A 7,877-nucleotide genomic window follows, 5' to 3' on the forward strand; every position below is an offset into this window, starting at 1 on the left:
CTTAGCCATCCTGGCCTCCAAGGAGCACTCTGGCTGCACTTCTTCCAAAATAGATCTATTGGTTCTTTTGGCAGTCCATGGCACTTTTAAGTATTCTCCTCCAACACCACAATTCAAAGGCATCAATTCTTCTACGGTCTTCCTTATTCTGTCCAGGTTTCACCTGCATATGAGGCTATTGAAAATACCATGGCTTGGGTCAGGCGCACCTTAGTCCTCAAGCTGACATCTCTGCTCTTCAACACTTTAAAAAGGTCTTGTGCAACACATTTGCCTAATGCAATATGTCGTTTGATTTCTTGACTACTGCTTCCATGAGTGCTGATGGTTGATCCAAGAAGAATGAAGTCCTTGACAACTTCCATCTTTTTTCCATTGATAAGAATGTTGTTTATTTATCCAGTGGTGAGGATTTTTGTTTTCTTTACATTGAGATGCAATCCATACCGAAGGCTGTGGTCTTTGATCTTCATTGGTACGTATTTTAAGTTATCTTCACTTTCAGCAAGCAAGGTTGTATCATCTGCATATCGCAGGTTGTTAATAAGTCTTCCTCCAAACCTGATGCCATGTTTTTCTTCATATAATCCAGCTTCTCGGATTATTTGCTTAGCATATAGGTTGAATAAGTATGGTGAAATAATACAACCATGTTGTACACCTTACTTAATTTTACACCATTCAATGCTTCCATGTTCTGTTCGAACAGCTGCTTCTTGGTCCATGTATAGATTCCTCATGAGCACAATTAAGTGTTCAGGAATACTCATACTTGGCAATGTTGTCTATAGGTTGTCATGATCCACACAATCAAAAGCCTTTGCGTAGTCTGTAAAGCATGGGTAAACATCTTTCTGGTATGCTCTGCTTTCAGCCAAGATCCATCAGACATCAGCAATGATATCCCTCATTCCATGTCCTTTTCTGAATCCTGCTTGAACCTCTGGAAGTTATCTGTTAAAATGTATGCTTGCAGCCATTTCTGTATTACCTTGAGTAGAACTTTACTCACATGGGATATCAAAGATATATATAAGCAAAATATTAATAGAAGTAATGCAGGTAGTCCTCAGCTCACGGCAGGTTTGTCCTCTCGTGAGTCCTCAGCAATTTGTCCTGATGTAAATTGGACATTTCTCTATCTGTCTTTCTCTCCTTTTTTAGTTTTCATTATTATTGCCTTTTATCATCAGTATCTTTATAATTCTGGACTTTGAACATCTGAAAGCAGACATCTGAAGATGGTAACACCAGCAGATTAGATGCTGCAGCATTGTATGTAGTACGTATTACAAATGATATGATATACAAAGAAAATACCAGAGGGTTGGCTTTATGGTTCATCATAAGTCGGGGCCACCTATAATTCATCTTTTCTTTTTATAATGGGAAATTTCAAACCCAAGTGGATAGAGGAACGGGGTGGACAGATTTTGGAGCGCTCCCTCATCCCATGGTCCTTAGCATCGGGTGCTCACACCCATGTGTAACCCCCTCTCCTTCAATGTGTGTAGAACCTGGGGCTTGATTCTATCCACAGGACAATTTTGATGTCGCTCCTGTGTGTTTACATATGATTCCGTCCTGCAGTTGGGTGCACTCTAGGCACACTCCTTGCTGGATTGATGAAATGAGTAACGATGTTAGGAAAGTCATTTGAGAACGAGCAGGAGATGGAGGAACAGGGGTCCCCTCTAATTGAAAGTAGCCTCTATTTCATAGCCAATTGGAAGCCAGGACTCATTCCTACAGCTGCAAGGAAGTGAATTCTGCCAAGGACCCGAGAGAGTGTAGGAAGTGATACTGCTCCAGCTGAGCCTCCGGATGAGACCATAGCCTGGCCAACACCTTGATGGTAGGGATGAGATCTGAGACAGAGGAAGTCGTGTGACTGGACAGCTGACCTGCAGAAACTGTCAGATGATACATTTATGTTGTTTTAAGGCACGGCATCTGTGGTAATTTGTGGTAATAGACAACCAGTACAGATACATGACCCAGCTTCAACAAGTTACAGCAGTTTGTCAGTCTTGTTTCAGATACACCCTCACATATTTTTGGTGGTGGATGGGCTTGGAGTGTTTTGACGCATATTCCAGATTTTACATCACTCTACTTGCAAATACTTTTTAAAAGCATAATAACAATGCCGTAAACATTTCCCAGAAATGTTTGAAGTTAAAGAAGAACAAGAGTAGGAGTCCCTTTTAAAGCCATCAGATCAATGTGCTTAACAGTGTACCTTGACTAACCAGAGGACGGTTGTTTGCAATAAATGGAACAATTCTTTGTTGATCCCATTGGCTAAACAAGGACAAGGAAAGCATACATTTTCACTTGAAATGTTTGAGGCTTGTCAATTGCTTTTAGAAGCAGTGCAGCTGCAAAGTACTTAGATAGTTGCTGTAGAATTGACTCCAACTAATGGCGACATTATCATTGCTGATGTCCGATGGATCTTGGCTGAAAGCAGAGAATATCAGAAGGATATTTACCTGTGCTTTATTGACTACGCAAAGGCTTTCGATTGTGTGGATCATGACAAGCTATGGACAACATTGAGAAGTATGAGTATTCCAGAACACTTAATTGTACTTTTAAGAAATCTGTACCTAGACCAAGAAGCAGTTGTTCGAACAGAACATGGGAACACTGAAAGTTTTAAAATTGGGAAAGGTGTGAGACAGGGTTGTATTCTTTCACCATACTTATTCAACCTGTATGCTGAGCAAATAATACAAGAAGCTGGGTTCTATGAAGAAAAACGTGGCATCAGGATTGGAGGAAGACTCATTAACAACCTGCGATATGCAGATGATACAACCTTGATCGCTGAAAGTGAAGAGGACTTGAAACATTTACTTATGAAGATTAAAGAGCACAGCCTTCGATATGGATTGCATCTCAATGTAAAGAAAACAAAAATCCTACCACTGGACCAATAAACAACATTCTCATCAATGGAGAAAAGATTGAAGTTGTCAAGGACTTCATTCTTCTTGGATCAACTATCAACACTCGCGGAAGTAGCAGTCAAGAGATCAGACGACGTATTGCACTGGGCAAATCTGCTGCACAGGAACTTTTTAAAGTATTGAAGAGCAGAGATGTCAGCTTGAGGACTAGGGTGCGCCTGACCCAGGCCATTGTGTTTTCAATAGCCTCATATGGGTGCGAAAGTTGGATGGTGAATAAAGAGGATCGTAGAAGAATTGATGCCTTTGAGTTGTGGTGTTGGAGGAGAATACTGAGGGTGCCATGGACTGCCAAAAGAACCAATAGATCTGTTTTGGAAGAAGTGCAGCCAGAGTGCTCCTTGGAGGCCAGGATGGCTAAGCTTCGTCTCTCCTACTTTGGACATGTAGTCCGGAGGAAACAATCTTTGGAGAAGGATGTCATGCTGGGTAGGGTGGAGGGTCAGAGAAAAAGAGGAAGACCTCCAACGAGATGGATCGGCCAGGTGGCATCATTGATGGACTCGGGGGTGGCAGCGGTGGTGAGGTTGGCCCAGGATCGAGCATTGTTTCGTTCTGCTGTGCATGGGGTCGCTATGAGTCGGTTCCGACTCGATGGCACCTGACAACAACAACAATGGCGACCTTATGTCTAACAGAGCAAAACACGGCTGGCTCGTGCATCATTCTCATGATAGCTAGCTAGCACGGTGGAGACCACCCTGTGACTATCATGCTGATCCATCTCATCAGCGGTTTCCCTCACCCTCTCTGGCCTTCTACTTCACCAAACACAATGTCCTCATGTAGTGATTGATCCCTCAGTATGGCGTACCCACAGCATGAGAGGTAGTTCGGTTAGGGTCCATGAAGTCTTCCCTGGCTAATTTTAAAAAAAATGTATTGTTGTGAATTATGTGATAGTTTATATGGGAGAACATTGGTTTTACATTCATCCTATCATATATTGTTTCATTGCCATGGTTCCAATCCCCTCCATGCATCATCAACCAACCAACCAGAGTGTATATCCTGCAAACCTGCCCCCCCCACCCCCACCCCACCCCCGTCATCAGCACACAGCCCCTCTCCCTCTCTGGTCTAGAGTTCCCAGTCGCTCCATCTCTCCAGGTCATTGTCTCTGCCTCCATCTCTGGCATCACTGTTTCTCTGGGTTGGGTCCAGTTCTCTGCTCGTCTCCCTTGATGGTCCCAGGGACCTCCGCTCCTGGACTGCAAAGTCAATCACTCCCCTCCTTTTGCTACACAACGTCCACCTTTACATGTCCAACCCTCACATACCTTGCTTGGCTAATTTTTGGAAGAGCTCATCAGGCCTTTCTTCCCAGTCTGTTTTAGTCTAGAAACTACACTGAGAAATGTCCCCCACGGTGACCATGCTGTTATTGAAAATACTGCTATAGAAACCACACCAGTGAGACAAACTGAGAGATAGGTGGTGGACCAAGTACTTAATTATCCCTATAATCTGCTCTTCTGCATTATTGTTGTTGTTAAGTGCTGTCACATTGGTTCCTACTCATGGCAACAGTGTATAGAGTTTCCAAGGTTATAAATCTTTGTGGGAGCGGAAAGCCTCATCTTTCTCTCTTAGAGCAGCTGGTGGGCTTGAAATGCTGAACTTGTGGCCCAGTATTTACCATACAGAACCAACGCACTCCCCTCTTCGGCTCTGCAATATCTAAAATCAGTCAAACCCAGTTCTGAGTACATATTTAAGCTCCTACTTACTCTTCCAGTATGACTCTCACCTGCTTTGGAATGTATTCTTGTGAATTCTAAGTGTTTTCATCCCAAACCCCAAAACTATAGCTGTTGCATTGATTCTAACTCACAGGAACACTACACATTACAGAATAGAACTGCTCCGTAATTTTTTTTTTTTTTTAAGCTTTTATTGTGAATTGAGTGAAAGTTCACAGGGCAGATCGTCAGTTTTACATTCAACAAATCATATACTTTGTTTCATTAAAATGATTATAATCCCCTCCATGTACCATCAATTAACAGTATTTCTCTCTATTCATTTTAGCTCTTTTTTTTTTTTTTTAAACACTCAGGCATATATAATAATTTATACCACCAAAGGGCACATTCTGAAAGTCTGCCCCCTGGCCACCAGCTCTTAGTCCCTCTCTTCCCATGAATCTAGAGTCCTCAGATGCTCCCTCTCTCCATGTCCCCATCTCTGCCTCCATCTCTGGTGTCGCTGCTTCTCTGGATAAGGTTCCGCATTCCACTTGTGCTCTTCTCCCTTGATAGTCCTAGGGTCCTGTGTTTCTGGACTGTAAGATTAACTACGCCCCCATTTTTGTTATAAAACTTCTACTTTTACCTTCATGTTTTCTTAACAAGGAACCCTGATAGCCCATGGTTAAGTGCTGGGTTGCTACCTGAAAGGTTGGCACATGGTACCCACCTAGCGACTCTGGTGCAAGACCTGGAGGGAGATCTGCTTTCCTTAAGATTGTTGTTAGTGTTAAGTGCTGTCGAGTCAGTTCTGATGTATAGGGTTTCCAAAGAGTGGCTGGTGGGTTTGAACTGCTAACTTTGTGATTAGTAGTCCAGTACTTATCCTACAGTGCCACACCTAGAAAACTCTATGGGGCTGTTCTACTTTGTTACACGGGGGTCACTATGAGTTGAAATGAACTCCAAGGACCTAACAGCAACAATGTCTACTAAATGGCTTTGGGTGGTAGATTGTTTGCTATGAAACCAAAGCCAAAATCAAGCCCACTGCTAGGGAGTTGGTTTAGACTCTGGTGGTCCAATAAAGATTTATGGGAATAGAAAGCCTCACCTTTCTCCCGGTGAGCAGCTGGTGGATTTGAACTGCTAATCTTTCAGTTAACAATCCAGTGCTTATTTTACAGTGCCATAACCAAAACATTTGACAGTTTGAATCCACACAGCGGCTCTGGGGAAGAACTGCCAGGTGATCTGTTTCAGGAATACTTACAGCCAAGAAAACCCTGTGGGGTGCAGTTCTATTCTGAAGCACATGAGGTCGCTATGAGTCAGAATTTATTGAAGGTAACAGAAAACAACTTTCTGGAAGCAGATATGCAGGCCTTTCCTTGAAGGTACCTGCTAGAGGGGTTTAATCCCAACCCTTGGGTTAGAAGTCCAGCGCAAACCTGGGGTTGGTGGTCGAGGACAAACCGTTTATACTATCCAGGGACCTGTACATTTACAATTTCTTATAATTTCATGTCATAATTGAACAGGGCCCATTTCTTGTTCTTTCATTGTCTGGATCAACCAAGGATCCGCCAAGAGGAAGCTGTGTGATCTCTGGCAAATTGTTAATCTTTCTCTAAACAGCATACGATTGTGGCGCTCAGGTTGTAGAGATTAAATGTGCCCAGCACAGAGACGGTACAGCCCCTTTCCACCAACCCCTTTGTTAGTTCCCATCTCCAACCACAGTGCACTGAGAGCACAGCGCGCCCAGCTCCGTTCCTCTCCCGCCCTCGTCGCGGAGGATGCAGGGATTTGTAGTTCTGGAATCCACAGGTAGCGTTTTCTCTGAGACAGACGGCTACCAGAGAACTACATATCCCAGTAAGCCACGAAAGGAAAGCGGGCTGTGGAAACCGAACGTCCCCGCCCCTGCTCCCTCGCGTACCGTTGCCTACCAGCTAGCTGGTAGCTCTGGGGGCCTCGGACCCCGGCACCCCGGGGAAGGAGTGCCTGCGTGCGCTAGCGCCGCAGCTCGGCAGTCCTGTGGGGAAGGAGCGGGAGGCATGGGCGGGATAAAAGCAGAGAATGTTTTATCTAGCTGCCGTAAGGACTCTTCGGGAAAAGGACTGCGCAATAAAACGAGCCGATTGTGCGCGCCCGTGCCGGAGAAGTGTAGAAAGAAAAGCCAGGAGGGGCCCCTAAACTGGCGGCCGCCTCGGGCTGGTGACCCGGAGGAAGGCAGGGCGGCGGCTGGAGTGACCCAGACCTCTTGCTCTCCCGTCTCCTCGTTGCTCCCTGGGCCTGCACACCGCTCCAGCCCCCGTCCTCTGTCCTGATTCCGGGCAGCCCCCGCCAGCTCTCCGGGTCCGCAGAGCCCCCAACTCAGCCCCGGTCCCAGGCCCCCTCGTGCCATTAGCCGTCCCGAGAACAGGCAGCCCTCGCCCATTCCCCGCGTCCACAGAGCCCCAACTCGATCCCGCGCCCCGCCGAACGGCGGACAGGGATGGTCCCCACTCTGTCCGTGCGTTCCTTTGATCCCAGAACTCAGCGGACCGGTGTGCAGGGCGCGTCCCGGGGCGGCAGCAGCTGTCCGTGGTAAAACCGCTGGAAAGCCTGGGAAGCGACAGCTGTTGGCCCAGCGCGAATAGCGGTGGGGGAGGGGAGGTGGCCGTGGCCTCGCGCGCGGCCTCCTACCCCGACCTCTCCCCGGGCCATGTCCTACTCGGGTCGCGCGACAGGAGCGGGTGGGGACCGCGGTGCGCCCCTACCCGGGCGCCAGGCTCCGGGGGGTCGCCAACGAGAGGAGGAGAAAGAGGAGGAGCCGGCGGGCGGAGCGGCAGCGCTGGAGCCGCGCGCGCGCCGAGCTGAGCCTTTGCAAACAAGTGTCTGTCGCCGGCTGCCCGCGGCCCGGAGACGCGCGCACGCCCGGCCCTGGCTCCCCGCTCGCCCCGGCCGGCGACCGTGCAGGAGGGAGTGGGACCCTCACCGCCGCGCCCTCGACCTCCGCAGCTGGGCGTGGATTGGACTTGGAGCTGGAGCGCCGCCGCGGGGTCGCCTCCCGAGCCGCGGCCGGGCGCTTGCCGAGGTGGCTCCTAACAGAGCGCACGGGTTTGCCTGTCCCCACCCCTGGGAGGGGTTGCCGGGCCCCGAGAGGCCGCCCAGTCTCCGCCGCTCTCTCCTGCGGAGGCTTCGGCGGCACGAGAACAGCTCCTGAGCG

The sequence above is a fragment of the Chrysochloris asiatica genome, unplaced genomic scaffold (assembly GCF_000296735.1).
Source record: "Chrysochloris asiatica unplaced genomic scaffold, ChrAsi1.0 scaffold00117, whole genome shotgun sequence".
Taxonomy (NCBI): domain Eukaryota; kingdom Metazoa; phylum Chordata; class Mammalia; order Afrosoricida; family Chrysochloridae; genus Chrysochloris; species Chrysochloris asiatica.